Consider the following 15,445-nt stretch of genomic DNA (forward strand, 5'->3'; position numbering starts at 1 on the left):
AAAGTGTATGAAACCCATGACCAAAATAGTAATGTCATTGTGTTACTTATGGTTGGAATTCTTGTGAAAATAAATTATCCTTTTTGCTGGGTCCATGGACCCCTTTGAGAAGCACTTAATGACATCTTCAGAAGAGGATAATGACCCCTGACAGAAATGTGCCTTCTGGGTCTTTGAAAATGCCAGTTCAAGCTAAAGAAAGGTATGAGCTCTGATAACTTAACTCTACCATCTGTCCAATCAATCACTTGGAGAATTACACTATCTCTCATCCATGTTTTGGAGTTTACGTTATAGCCTATGTCTTTCTGCCTAGGCCTTTTATTGTAAAAAGGGAAAGAAAACATTACACAAATTATTTGTGCTGAATATACACAGATCTCATTTCAATCTTCTTCTTTTTTTTTTGCATTTGATTTGTACCTTGCTGCTGGCAGCAGCAGGCTGCTACACCCACTTCAAAAATGCCCTACTACTGTATACATTTCGGCCCATAGGGGGCCATATTATTTGCGTCAACAAAAAGCACATGTTTACCTCCGGCTTGCCGTACCTCCGGCTTGCCGTACCTCGCGCTCCGCCATTGTTTTGACAGGTCTTGTTGCTAACCAGGGGCTTTCATAGTTACCCACCCAACAAGAAGAGCAGAAGAAACATTGCGTTATCCATCGTTTTCAGAGGAAACTGTCAGCGAAACACAAAAATAAGTGGACAGACGTTGTAGCCAGGTTGGTGATTTAACCTTATATGAATTCTCTAACGTAACGTTGTGCTAAAAAACTGATAGCATCAGTTAGCATAGCTTGCCCTGAAAGTGAACCTATGAGGAAGTTATTAATGAGGCACGGTATGCCAGAAGTCTCCGCCAACTTAATGTTACAGCTCTGGGTCAGCTAACGTTTGCTCCTCCAAGAGCGCTTGGTTGTAGTTCATTTGATGATTTCGCGTTATTTAGCTATGAATGCTAACGTTAGTTCGCTGGCTTTTGCAGTAACGTTAGCTGACTTCACGTTACTTCTTCAGCCGTCCCAGACACAAACACAACAGGCATCAGACATTAGCTAAACTACGCTAAGCTACGTTACCTTTCAACGTTGGAGCGCACTTTGTTTGTTTTCGTCGAAACTGTTTACGTAACTAACGTTAACTTATATAACGTTAAAAGTGGCGCGCCATGGGATCTTGAAGCTTTTTGTTCTCAACGATAACTACCGGTTAATTACTGTAAGCTAACGCTAATCTTTGGGCAGGTTGTTCACTTGTTCAGGTTTTGTTGGTGTTTGTCCAAACCTTTCCTTTCGGAAGTAATTTGGGGAAGGTTGAGGGAGAAGGGAGTGACAGATTTTTGGATATTGAATCCAAAAGTGTAAGCTAGCAGATAGCTAATGTTAACAGGCAGCTACACCCTGCTGTTAATGTTATGTTCATCTCCAAACCAACAATGTCGACAACAATGTCTTAGTTTCCCGCCCCCAACAATGTCTTAGTTGTTAGTATTAACAGCCTGGTATCTGTAACGTTAGCATTTGTAATTAACATTATGCACATAGTGCTACTTTGACAGTCATATTGTTGTCATCTATAAGTTACACAATTCAGCCTACTTGGCTTTTATTATTGACATGTATCACACTGTATATATATATATATAACAGAACCGACGCCATGCACGGAACCGACGTCATGCACAGACACATATCACCTGCAAAGCTATCAGCATACTCGTTCAGAGAGGAGTGTCCGGATTTGGCGATTTCAGCTCGCAGTTTTTTCACCAGTGTAGCATTAGGCCGGCTACGAACTTGGGACCTCTGCCTTGCGAGGCTTAAGCAGGCCAGACCATACACTGCTCAACACCTTAACCGCTCGATACCGCTCGATAGCTCAAGTGGTAGTTGAGCTGTGCCATTTCTGAAGCCTACAGTCGTCCCGTCATTCTAGAAGCGCGTCCACGCGCATCAGGATCCGCTCGCTTAGGATCGCTCGCCGTCTTGGGGGGACTCCTAGGGGGACTCCTGGGGGGACCGCAACTAGGGGACCGTGCAATCATTGCTTCAAGGCTTGCTGTGAGAATCCCACCACTGCCTGCCACCAATGTAGCGTTAGGCTACGTTCACACAGGGCATCCAAGCCTTGCCTACGCCTTGCCTTTACCCACGCTTTTAAATAGGCGTCCTTTTTAGTCAATGAGGCTGTGTACACAGGGCGCCTCAACGTGAACCTTGTGTGTACCCACGCCTTGCCTGACCTGCGCCGATTTTATCGTTTAGGCTCGTGAGTTCTATTTAAAATGGAGTTACTACAACAGTGTTGAGCAGAGAAAGAGAGAGAGATTGACGGGTGGCTATCACCTTCTCTATGACAGCAGTCACGCAAGAAGGAGACCTGGTTATACATATTCAGCATCAATAGCACATAAATATATCCGATTTATTTTACCTACCCATGATAATTTCGTGTGAGACGTGAGGAGTGATGACTGACAGCTAGTTTGAGTGATAACTGAGGCACGTTGCAGGATAAATGATAGCGTTTTCGTGTGAGACGTGAGGAGTGATGACTGACAGCTAGTTTGCAGGAGGAACGACAACGTTTTCGTGTGAGACGTGAGGAGTGATGACTGACTAGTCTCTTAGAACAGACGAGTTGGCTTCCGCAATTTTCAAATGCTTCCGCCATACCGTCTGTACTTCGTGGGGGAGAATCATGCACCAACCGGAATGGGAAGCAGAAAGGCGGGTCTTCCGCTCATTAGTCCAATCAGAATCCAATATGCCGGCAGAAAGGCGGGTCTTCCGCTCATTAGTCCAATCAGAATTCAATATGCCGCATTGGCGTGTCGTGATTGGTCGGATTCCGTAGAACTTCCTTCCAGTCTGAAGGTTTTTTTCCCCAACTTCCTTGTGCATGTTCTGGGGGTGTAACGTACAGACTGTATATAGCTGCATTCGCCGGATGTAGATGATACAGTCTGTTTTAAGAGACTAATGACTGACAGCTAATTTGCAGGAGGAACGACAACATTTTTGTGTGAGGACTGAAGGCGTTTCAGAGCACACGCGAAGCAGTGTACTGTGATATACAAGAGCTGACAACGCTTAGTCTGAGGAATGATAGCCAATACTCTGAGGTAGGAGGATGCCCTAAAATGGTTGTCGTACATATGGCATTTTTTACACAAAATGAGGCATGTTTTTTAAGGAATATTCGTTACATATTTCTATTTTGTTTGACATTTCACCTACATTATCATTCAGTTCAACTGGATTTAACAAGATTTTGCATACGTGAGCGATATCGTGATCTCTATTCATATCGGAAAAAATCTTTGAAAATAATTTCAACCATATCATATCACCCAGGCCTACCAGCCCATTTGATTGTAATCAAATGCAACATGAGCTGGTGTAGCGATGTCCTTATTTTCTTATATCGAACAAAACGTCACAAAAGTAGTAGTAATAGTAGTAGTAGTATTTCCCCAGTATGAAGAATGTATTTCTTGAACACTGAGAGTGTCCTCCAGGCTCCAGCTGTTAAATCCACCCAGGCTTTGCGAGCTGCGGCAAGCCGTGAATGCTGTGCTGTGCCCGGGCCATGAGAAGCGAGGCTCCTCCCGCTGTCTCGCTGTGCCCTGGTTCTCGCTGGTGGAGTCCGAATGCCCCTCCCCCGTCTGCCCCCACTTTACGCTTCGTAGCACCAAAGATTGGCTCGCACGGAAGATGAAAGTTTCACTGATAGTTAACCTATAGATACAGTAGGTCTACCAGATGCTGTGCAGTTACAATCTTCAACAAATTCAACTGTTTTTTTTTTAGAGGAGCGTAAAGGAGAAGTGGGTTATAATGTGTTGACGACAACTTCCGGACTACAGTGTAACAAGAGAAAATGTCCGCGGTGCAACTGTCTCGTAGTTTCGAATGTCCTGGCTGTCTCCTACTGACCAGTCAGGAACCGGTACCGATTAGGGGTGCACCGATCACGTTTTTTGCCACCGATCACCGATTGCCGATCACCTATGAGAAATATCTGCCCAACCGATCATCAACCGATCACCGATTACCGATTACCGATCACCGATATATATATATATATATATATATATATATATATATATATATATATATATTGTAAGCAGCTATAGCAGTCTATTATAGAACAGTTTCCATTTTACATATAGGCCTACATTTCATGCATCAAATTGAAAGTGCAGCACATTTTCTTTTTTTTCTACATCAATATTTTATATTTTGTAGGCTAAAGGAAACCGCCAACATGATTTTTTGTGTGTGAGATAATTGGAGCACAAGACTGTGTTGAACTAAATGGCTAGTAGTTCAGTCCAGTTCCCTCAGTTCAGTTTATAAAAGAACAAAACTCATTCCACTTCGGGATTTCCATGTTACCAGTTCAATGAAGTTCAGTTCACTCAACAAAAATACTCCATTTTCCGGGATTTCATCATGAAACAGACATGAAAATGGGCTGCCTCATGTTTCTCACGTGCAGCATGATCGGCTATACAATCGGCGACAATAAAGAAATATCTGCAGCAGCAGATCACATATTTGAGGTCAAAATTGGCCGATACAGATTGCGTGCCGATCGATCGGTGCACCCCTACCGATTAGCACTGGCTCTCGATACCCATCCCTAGTTCTGTACTAAAATAATATCCATAAACACAAATAAATTCACATTTAATGCAATTAAATGTGTTCCCCAGTCTAATGTATCTGCATGGCCTTTAAACATTTGAGAATGTCTCATTTGTAGCAGAGAGATAGTAATAAGAGTGCTGTGTAAGCAGTATGGGAATAATAAGACTTGTCATTGTGGCACTTTTCTAACTGCCTGCAAGACCAGCCTTTGATGAGGACATGAAAGTGGAGAGCTCGCCTCTAAAAAATGTGGGGTATGATTACCTCAGACGCCTACACAAAGACACTCATCTGACTGCAGCAAGGCTCATGATGATGAGGTGCATTTCTTTAGCGAGCTTTGAAGGATTTCTGAGTCATTAATGGTAACGACAATCATATATGGGGTGTCATACAGGTCTGAAGATCTAAATCCAACAATATACTAATGCGTGTCTTCAGGTATAATCCCAGATCTTGACTACCCGTTTTGCTTTGAGAGGCACTAGGGATGTCAATTTTCGGTTAATTTCACTTTCGATTAACCGACGCTAATAATCGATTAACCTATCGGTTAATTCATAATTTTTTAATATAAAAAAAAAAAAAAAAAAAAATCTTTTTTTTTTTTTTTTTTTTTTTTTTGTCTATTTACTCAATGAACTCATGCCCAAACAAGGCGTGTCTATTTAGATGCTGAAATGTTAATGCTTTTTGTGTTAGAATTTCTAACACAAAAAGCATTAACAAGCATTAACAAAAAGCATCAACATTTCAACACAAATTCTTTTTGTGTTAGAATTTCTAACACAAAAAGCATTAACATTTCAGCATCTAAATAGACACGCCTTGTTTGGGCATGAGCTCATTGAGTAAATAGACCAAAAAAAAAAAAAAAAAAAAAATTTTTTTTTTTTTTTTTTTTTTTTTTAATATTAACTGATAGACCGACAGCAATAACCGAACAACGACGTTAGCGACGGTTAATCGATTAACGGTTAACCGTTGACATCCCTAAGAGGCACCACTGATTGCAAATGTTAATCCTCCCATTGATTTAAAAACTCAGCATGGCTTTTGTCAAGGCCTACTCAGATCCCCTGTTGTCAGAAATCTCACAGTACCTGTGCTTTAATGGTTAATATCAGTAAGACTCACTGTTGGGCAAACTACTGTACTTTCAAAGTGTAATATACTCCATTTTACTAGTTTCATTTGAAAGTACAAGTTACTTTACAATATTACTGTCTGTGTGTAGAGTAACTCGTTACTTATTACACTACTTTTGGATTATTTTCAGTTTTTCACCAAAATAACAGTAGCAGATGGCATCCCCGACCCAGAACCATGCCGAAAAAGAATTTCAACTGTCCTGAAGTCAGTGTAAAACGTTATCCTTGTCCTTTGTTGTTGTCCTCTATAGTTGTTATTTGCATAAAACACACAATTAGTTGAGGAAATGATTGCATGGTTGATTGCATTGTTGACTGCAGGAGCTAGTATGGAATAAGAGAGTGTCTGTATCCTTAGTGTCAGCAAGTTGTGCTTCATGAATCTGTCTGATTGATCCAGTGTCCAGATGCTTCCATGACCTTGCTTTGCACAAATAAGACTTAATGCAGACCATGTCAGTGTCACCTGATCTCCTGCTCTGTTGATGCATTAGTGCTGGACTTATTGACAGCACAGGACATGATGGACATATGTGGACACCATTGCTGCAGTAGTTGCTGATGTGTTATCCATATATCACAGAGTAGAAGGCCTAGTACCCCCTGCACCCCCGGCACCTTGCATGTTGTCATTTGCAGCGTTTTCCCTGGAAGATTTTACGTTGCAATTTCACATCATTTTGCACCATTATTTTTACCATATTATGTAGCATTTGGAAAAGCCAGAACAGAACATAACATATAATGAATAAACAACAGATGAAAAGCTTAAAGACAAAAGTAGTTCACTGGGGACCAACATTGATTTTACATTCATATGGCTTAGCTGGTGCCAGAAACGGCTTGGGTGCTGCGCCTAAGCATTAACCCTGAATCGGCTTACATTTAAACTAAAGTCAAAAGCCTGCTCCCTTTGCACACAAATTTAGGTTAGCTTTCTACTTTGGGATTAGGCTAGCCAAATCATAATGTGAGGTTGCACAGAAGACATTAACAGTGGTGACTGGTGCTGCTTTGTGTAGTGCTTCATTACACCTAGGACTAGGGCTGCACGATATTGGAAAAACACTGACATGGCAATATAATTTGCATGAAGCACGCACATTTCTAGTACTAATAATTCAGTCTAAACCCAATTAAAGGGATAGTTCCGATTTTTTTTTATGTGGGGTTGTATGAGGTACATGAATACAGTCAGTGAGTTGTACTACATGCAGTAGAATGTAGCTGGTGTGGTCCCAGTTTGCAGAAATGGTGTCTGCTGAGTGTGAACAGGGTCATAAGCAAAAATGTAAAAAAAACAGCCATAATCCAAGTCTCCACAAGCCCTGAGATGCCAAATTGACTTGAAAAGACATCATTTACACCCTGTGTTTAGTTGGTGCTCCAAGAAGTTGTGCTCACCACTTCTTCTACTTGTTCGAGCAATGTGGCTACAGTGCAGATTTCTGCTAACAAATGGTGTAAATTACGTATTTTTAAGTCAACTCAGCATCTCAGGGCATGTGGAGACTTGTATTACACCAGGTGAGCAGTATGGAGGCATTTATGTTTCTTTCCCTGTTTTTTTAAATGTTTTTGTTCATGACCCTGTTCACACTCAGCAGAGAGCTCTACTTGCCTGACGCGGCTGGTCTCCATTTCTCCAAACTGGGATCACGCCAGCTGCATTCTATTGCATGTATAGTACACTGACTGTCGGCAAGTACCTCATACAACCCCACATAAAAAAACAACAACTATCCCTTTAAGGCAATACTCACTTTACTTTATCGGTAGTCTCTCAAGCCAGTATATCACTTCCACAATCTTCAAATGCTCCAGAGACAGTCTGTACTCCATGCAGGGTAGGGTAAACTTGGTCAAAATGTCAGCTCATTAGTTCAATCAGAGCTCATTATTTTCACTGGAGTTTCCCTTTCCGTTTTGACCAAGTTTCCCCTGCTTGAAGTACAGACGGGTAGGTGGGAGCATTTGCAAATTACGGGAGCCTGTTTTAAGAGACTACTTTATCGGAGTAACTTTATAATTAGGGTATCCTCATTGACCATCTGCTGGCAATATTTTTATTTTTATTATTATTATTTTATTTTTATTTAGGCTTACTTCCAGCTCCTTGGTGAAAATTGCCTCCATGCTATTTCATTTTCATCCACTAGATCTGTCAGAATAGACTTTTGTGCTGCCTGGGGCCATCATCACCATCATGCCATACTTAGTTTGGCAGATGGCATCATGTTGAGAACAACTCCTGTGTCATGAACACAATTGTTTTTGTCCCTCTTGTTGTGAAGAAGGGTGACATTTCTCATTATAGGGTTTTTTTTTTACCCTCAAGGGAATTTGGGAATGAAAAAAAGAAAAAGCAGACAGTGAGAGGGTGCCACTGGTGTCTGAGCCAATCAATAAACATGCATGTATATTTTTAGTCTGTGCACAATACGACATGATTTGTTTGTTGAGCAAAAATAGGAACTGGACTGTGACTCACTCAATACAGGTTAAAAAGACAAGTTTACATATTTGTTATTTAATTTTGTTCTTCAAATTATCCTCGAGGAGTTTGGTATTCTTGCCTAATTGTTTGTCTCAACTCTCAACCATTCAACTGACATGTGGTTCATTCCCTTCACTTAGTATCATAGAAACCTCACAACAGGGAAAATAAATCCTCTCTCACTCAGTCTCATTTGACTTCCACTGGTTATTATGGAGGTCCTCTAATTGGGCAATGGAGTGATGTGATCTATGCATTTGGAAGGTGAGGTGGAAGACCCAGGTGCTTCTGAGGTGGCTAGAGATGGTCCGACTCCTCAGGTAGTTACATTTCCAATTCAATTTATTTTATTATGATAAGAAGGGAGCCTAAATGGCAAAAGCATTTTTCTGCTTTGTTAATTCTCATTCCCCAAAATTCATAATATAATAGTGAAGAGTGGATGAAAGTAAAATCATTTTTTTTACTTTACCTCGTCTGGCTAATGAATATGGATGGTATTTTTATTCATAGCCAGGTGAGAGTTTATCACGTGAATGCCTCTTTTGTGCCAGGCACAGTTTAAAGTCTAAATGATGATGTATTCACATCATGCAGATGAAGACATTTAGTTGGCGTACCAACTTAATTATGTTCACCTCCTCTCTAGAGGTCAGTTTCTGTTTCACTTGACTCAAAATAGTTAACCTCCTGCCTTCCCAGGACAAGAATATACTGTACTACTAGCTGAATGACATTATTGGAGCATACAGTCTATGCCTCCCAGGAAGCATACACTAATAAAAAAAAATAGATCAGCAAACTCATACCGCAAGTGCCACATGGGATATAATATACGCATGAAGAGACAGTAAATGTGAATGAAAAATTCACACTGACCTTTAAGCACACACCCTAGGATAAAAGTTAAGCACATTGCATTGGTTTCAGGGCATAGCCTAGTGCTAGATAACAGGTTCCATTTAGTCCTCCTGAACACTGGCTGGCTATACTGCCTACTTTTCCAGAGATAGATTGAATTTCCTTTGAAATTGGTCTAACCAGCCAACTCCAAATCGTTATCCTCCACCATCACTCCCACATGGCTTTCACCTGAAAGTGCGGCAGGTCCACGCTGTACTGTACAGTAAATCGTCTCCTCAGATCTTAATGGACACTGATCTTAGATGAAGTCTGAGAAAGGTGTGTGAAGTCAATGGATTTCATACCCCAGTAAGTCTGAAAACTGCCCTTGCCAAACAGCTTGTTGTACTGAAGGTGACACATAGGCTGCTACACACGGCATCACGTTAAACGATAGTTATATTTTTTTTACCCATATTTTCCTATTCTTTGGCATAATGACAATTAATTGTGCTCAAAATGTCATCACTTATTTCACTGTAGAACTTGATGTGGCTTCAGCCGGGAGCACTACTGTTTAATAAACACATACATGGGCAATGGGAATCTCTAAGTTGCAGTACCACATTGGGAGCTGCCTACATCCAATTTACAATTATCCATTGCCTGAAACTTGAGTATATTGTGGAATTGGATGTGTTATTTTAACTAGCGTGAGCTAGACTGCTCAAGTACTCTGCTGTGATTTGTTTGAGGTGGGGACTAACGATTAGCCAATCAGCACCAATAAACCGTGCAATGGGCGGGATCAAGCTGCTGTCAAGTGCATCGGACCTAATAATAATAATGGCTACCGCGATAGACGTTACTATCAAGGCTGTTTTAGATCCAGCACTTTGCTTTGACGACATTTATTCAAAGCGGCTATGTTTTTTAGCGTTCTCACTGGATTCTATTCAGGCGAATGCGTTGTTGGTCTCTAGTGGTTGGTTAGGTGGAAATCTAATTCCCTTGGAGGATTCCCCTCATGGAAATTGGTTAGAGTGGAGGCAATGTCAGACGGAAGAAGGAAATGGAGTGTAACGAGTTGGCAATTCAGTCTGATATCAGGCTACTATTATAACTGAAAGTCAGAGAATTGTTCAGTTGCAGCTATTTAAAGACATTTAACTGTAGTTTGAGTGTTATTGTCCTGAAAGGACTTGTTTTAATCCGTTTTTTTCGACTGTTTGCCCTGTGTGTATTGGACAGCTCCATTCCTCACAAACTGAAGCTGTTACAGCTCTACAGTTTGAATTAAGTTACGAAATATTGAACACACTCAATCGTCAGGCCCAGATTTAAAATAAGTGGAATTGTCCCAGCACAGGGGACAGTTTATTGCAGCATATTCTTCAAACACGATGCATTTTGAGACTTGTATGACTTTTCAAATTCATCAGCTGAACAAGAGTGTGAGTTGTGCTTGTGTTTTGTTTTGCACTGATTACCTGATTATGTGAGGATGACCTTAGTGCTGTGAGCGTTTCAGGCAGGTTGACTGTAATTACACTGATGAATGTCATATTCTTCACACTATGGGATGTTGTTTTGTGGGTTGAACTGAGCCTTCGGTTGTGATGACTTATGAGAACTTTGGCATAAATTGGAAAACCCTGCCTTTTAGACACAAAATGGCTGCTGTGAAAAAGGCCCATTGCAGGATTTAGCCGACTCGGTGATGGTTAGGGCCATATGATTTCCGCAAAATGGAAAAAACGGACGGAATCATGGAATTTGCTATTGCAGAAAAGTAAACCTAATTATTATAGTAACCTAAATGGTTTCATAATTGTAAAATAGGAATAGAAAAATAATTCTGTTTTGCATTGGGGTGTTTTGAGAGGGGGTGGATCTTGCGTGAGACCCTTCCATCACCTCACAGCTTGGTTTTCAATTTGAGTGTGGAAGAGGCTGTCTGAGAGAGCCAAGTCATCAAAAAAACAAAATCTTAAGTCCTAACCCTATTCAAATGGGAAAAACGGAATTGGGGAAAAATAAAACGGAATTTGGAAAAATAAAATAAAAGGGATTTCATATGGCCCTAATCATACAGTGATGGTTCATTTTCCTGCCTCCTGTGTCAACTGTATTCTGCTCATGACTCGTGTCAGCCTGGATGTGATGCTGGCCGGGCCTTAGCTTACCTGGGAGATAATTGACAGCTGTTGGAGTGAGAATGAGGAGTGACACAGACAATGAAAGAGTTGAATTGAGCCTGTGTCGACCTTCTGATCAATGCACTCCTATTTAGAGCTGCCAAGCTGGAGAGCAGCGCTCTTCTTGCGCACTAATAAAGACAGCAGCTTCTGGGCTGGACTGCCAATACTTTTAACACCCCCATTGATTCTGCTTACTGTTATTGGCTTCTTTGCTGCGGAGAGCCGGTTGTTGAGGACTGTGTGGGCGGGCAGGAGTGCACATTGAGTTTTGAGGCGGAGCAGATGCGTCATGGTGTGACCGTGGTCAGTATTTTGAAAAAGTCCCTCTCAGTGTGTCCAGTATGGTGAGTCCTGGCTGTAACACAGTGAATAGAGGATAGGGCAAGGTAGGGCTGCTCGATTATGGCAAAAATCATAATCACGATTATTTTGATTGATATTGAGATCACGATTATTTAACACGATTATTCATTGACATTGAGAACATCATGAATTTATTGAGCATTGACACTGGCTTTTCTTTTTAACATTGGATGTCTTTGTATATATATAAATATGATATAATTGAAAATAAATAAATAAATAAATAAGTGAAAATAAATAAAAGTGCAAAGATTTAGAAATAAAATAAAAACTAAAATAAATATACAGTACATGTAGGCCTACTATGTTGCAGTGAACTGCCACAACCAACTGCAACTATTAATCTACATTCAATGTGTTGGTAAACATCTGAACTAGTAGCCTAGTCCTTAAACCTCAAATCTAACCAAATGAGAACGCTATTGAGTAACGTTTGTTTACATTACATTAAATTACTCATTTGGCAGATGGTTTTATCCAAAGCGACTTGCGTTTAGGTTTATAATAGGCTATTGTTAATGTTTATCTGTGAGCTCGTTAGCTGTTGAATATGCGGTCGCATTGTAAAGAGTGTCCTGACTCGATGACACTTTGCGGTGGCAGGAGTAACTAGATGGGGCTTTGTCTTTTTGTTTGTTTAGCGTTTATTGCTTGGTCATAGACCACTTGTCTATGACTTGTCTATGGTCACTTGTGAGTGGATTTCAAGTGATTAAACGAAAGAGGGAGAGGTCGTGTTGCGGGGTGCAGCCACGACCGCCCATATCTTGACAGGTGGGTCAAAACTCGCATCGCAATTCCGTGCTGTATATTCGCGTCACACATCGGTTACACATCAAGAGCGATGCGAATATACAGCACGGAATTGCGATGCAAGTTTTACCCACCTGTCACAGCCACAGACTTGGAACAAACAGTGAAAGATATGCGCAGTGTAAGGACCTTTAAACTCGGCGAAACCATAGTGTTTCCACCCCACATATGTTGTTTCACCTCTCTTCTCGACCAGCGGCTCTCTTTCTGTGACTTCTGTCATTTATTCTTGTGCTACCACGGAAATAAGCGGGGAGGAGAAACCTCCCGTGGCTCTTCACACGACAGTCATTCACAACTCGAGCTGGTGTGCTTAGGGGGAGGGCCGAGCAAAAGAAGGGGTGCGCTTGATTTATAACACAAGACAGAACGAGAGCGACAAGAGCCGCAAAATCGTTTGATGTCGATTATCTTGTTTTCATAATCGTGGACAGCCCAAATCGTAATCTAGATTAAAATTCGATTAATCGAGCAGTCCTAGGGCAAGGCAATGTATTGATATTATATCAATATTGTGGTATGAGACTACTAGATAGTCTTAGATTTTGGATATCGTAATATGGTGATATGGCATACATGTTGTCTTTTCCTGGTTTTAAAGGCTGCATTACTGTAAAGTGATGCACATTTCTGAACTTACTTACCAGACTTCTTATTATTTGCCTTAATTTTATACTACTTAGTCCACATACTACTGATGATCATTTATCGGAATTCTCATTGTGGAAATATTTAGGAAAGCACCAAGTTACCAGCAAATAAGCTCACTCCGTAGATTAAATACAGAGATGTATTGTGTATTGTGTAATGTTGGACAAACAATAATCTTGTAAGAATATGAATGTGATCCCTTTCACAAATGAGAGGAAGCAGCCTGCATATTTGTAGGATTATCCAAAACACATCTTTTTTCTTTTTCTTTTTCTTTTTTGCACACATAAATATAAAATGGATATGACATGCAAACAAGAAAGTAAAGTGCAGGTAGAGATGAGAAACCATGAAAGCGCTTATTATGGGTCTCTCTCTGCCTCAGAAAACCAAATAATAATCCGTACAAAGTAAAATACAACAGAAGCAAGAAAACAAATAGACAAAGAAGAAAAAACAACAACAACAAACAAACTCCCCATTTGGAGATGTAACGAATGTGATGGGGTAACAAAGAGGAAAATGAAAATAAGTTGAAACTGTTTTTAATCCCCTGAAAGTATTTTCTTCCTGTGGCGCCCGGCTGCAGCGATTTGTAAGATGCCGTTCTCACATCCTCATTCCTCATACCGCAATAAATAGCTGTGCATAATTTGAGTGGACTCACTGTGTTACACTCCATCCTTTGGCTCTAATTAGTGAGCAACCTGCAAAATAATGTTTCTTTGGGGGTATATGATTCTTCTTTTACTTATCTCAGGACAATCCTCTACAATCTGCTGTGCTCCACTCTTTGAGCTTGTGTTCCTCACTCAATTGTTCTGGGTCTGGAGCAACATTTTCTTTCTCATCATTTCAGGGTTGCGTTTCCACTTTAGACTACAACTGCTGAGTTGAAGCATGCTGAACTGAAATGCGTCATATTATAACAGACTTTGTTCTCACTCCTATAGCTTCATAGCTCTGAACCATGATATGGATCTTTTCTATTCGTACTATTTTCAGGCTCCAAGAGGCAGGCTGGCCTTTGCAGCAGTGGCTGGGTGATTAAAGAAAGCGTTCCATGACTGTGCCCTCACAGGTAGGAAGCCCCTTGCCTCTTCCCTTACACTGTCCTTCTTTTTCAGTGTTGCCTTGAGCAAGACACTGACCCAATATTTCCATAGCCCTGTGCCGTTCCAGGAATAATTATGAAGACAATAAATTCCTAATTTCACTGTTAGTATCAGATTAGGTGCCAAAAAATCCCCCCAAAAGAATACATTGTTTAGGAATCAATACTGTTGACTACACACCCTCAAGATCGCTAGATATATACTACAAATGGCTAAAAGCTGCTTCCTTACTTGTTTCTGGACCTGGAAGTGCTGTACTATTTCACAAGGTGCGTAACAGCGCCCTTCAGCGTATAACAGTGAAAACACAAATTGCCAGAACATTTTTGCGGGAAGTTTTGTCTCATAAATGACGGAAAACCTCATCAATGGTGGGGAAAGAGTTTAAAGTGTTTTGCGTCCATAATATCTACTGTTCTTCATCGCTCCATACGCTCAGGTATAGCTTAGCGCCTTCTCAGGCTATTGATATTGGAACGTGTCTTCCCTCAGATTCAGCAGCAGATAACAGCAGCACCACCTCCTCGAATTGCCTGGTGCAGCGCCTAGAAACTAACTATTGGAGATGCTGGCTGCGTGTCAGAATTTGTCTCCCACTAGATTCTGTGCCTGTATTTGACCACATAGTAAAGTCCTACGAGTTTGAATGTGGTGCTTCAGATTTTCTGTCCTCAAGCTTAATTTTGCAAGTGAAGGTACATGACTTGATTAAGTTGATTTACATTTGTTCCGTGCCTAACCTAGTCAAAATCATAGAATGTTACATCAGAAAAATGTCTGATGTTGATTCGAATGGCAAGACAAAAATGTACATGGAGGCTTTTAGACGGGACAGCCTGATGAGTTATTAAAATCAGTATTCATGTGAGCATCTTAGCTGAGGTGAGCTGGACAGGCATTGCTGTTTTGTTGTGCAGCTCGTCAGGAGGCGTCTGTCAAGCCATGTCAATGTGCTACTGCTAAAGCCCTGGCTGTAATGGTGGGCTATGGCTACACATTTGTCATTTCAACATGATTTCTTAGATCTGATTCAAAAAATGGGATTTTATGAGATCACATCACTCCGTGTCCACACTGGCCAAAAAATGCAATGCGGTTTTATTGTTTCAAATCTGTCTGCATTATGTTTTTTCACACTCTGCCTCTCTCA

At 40.8% G+C, this 15,445-nt stretch overlaps 1 protein-coding gene across 1 annotated transcript in view; it reads left to right on the forward strand.

Annotated features, from left to right (window-relative positions):
- Window positions 1–594: 594 nt before the first annotated feature.
- The window catches only part of LOC310789917 (ecto-NOX disulfide-thiol exchanger 2-like), a 224,687-nt gene continuing 209,836 nt past the window's right edge, over window positions 595–15,445 (forward strand). Inside the window, exons 1-2 of the mRNA XM_083651635.1 lie at window positions 595–728; window positions 14,186–14,261. The gene's annotated coding sequence lies outside the window, so the exon portion shown is untranslated. The remainder of the gene's footprint in view (window positions 729–14,185; window positions 14,262–15,445) is intronic.

This window comes from Poromitra crassiceps, assembly GCF_964638095.1.
Source record: "Poromitra crassiceps genome assembly, chromosome: 15".
Taxonomy (NCBI): domain Eukaryota; kingdom Metazoa; phylum Chordata; class Actinopteri; order Beryciformes; family Melamphaidae; genus Poromitra; species Poromitra crassiceps.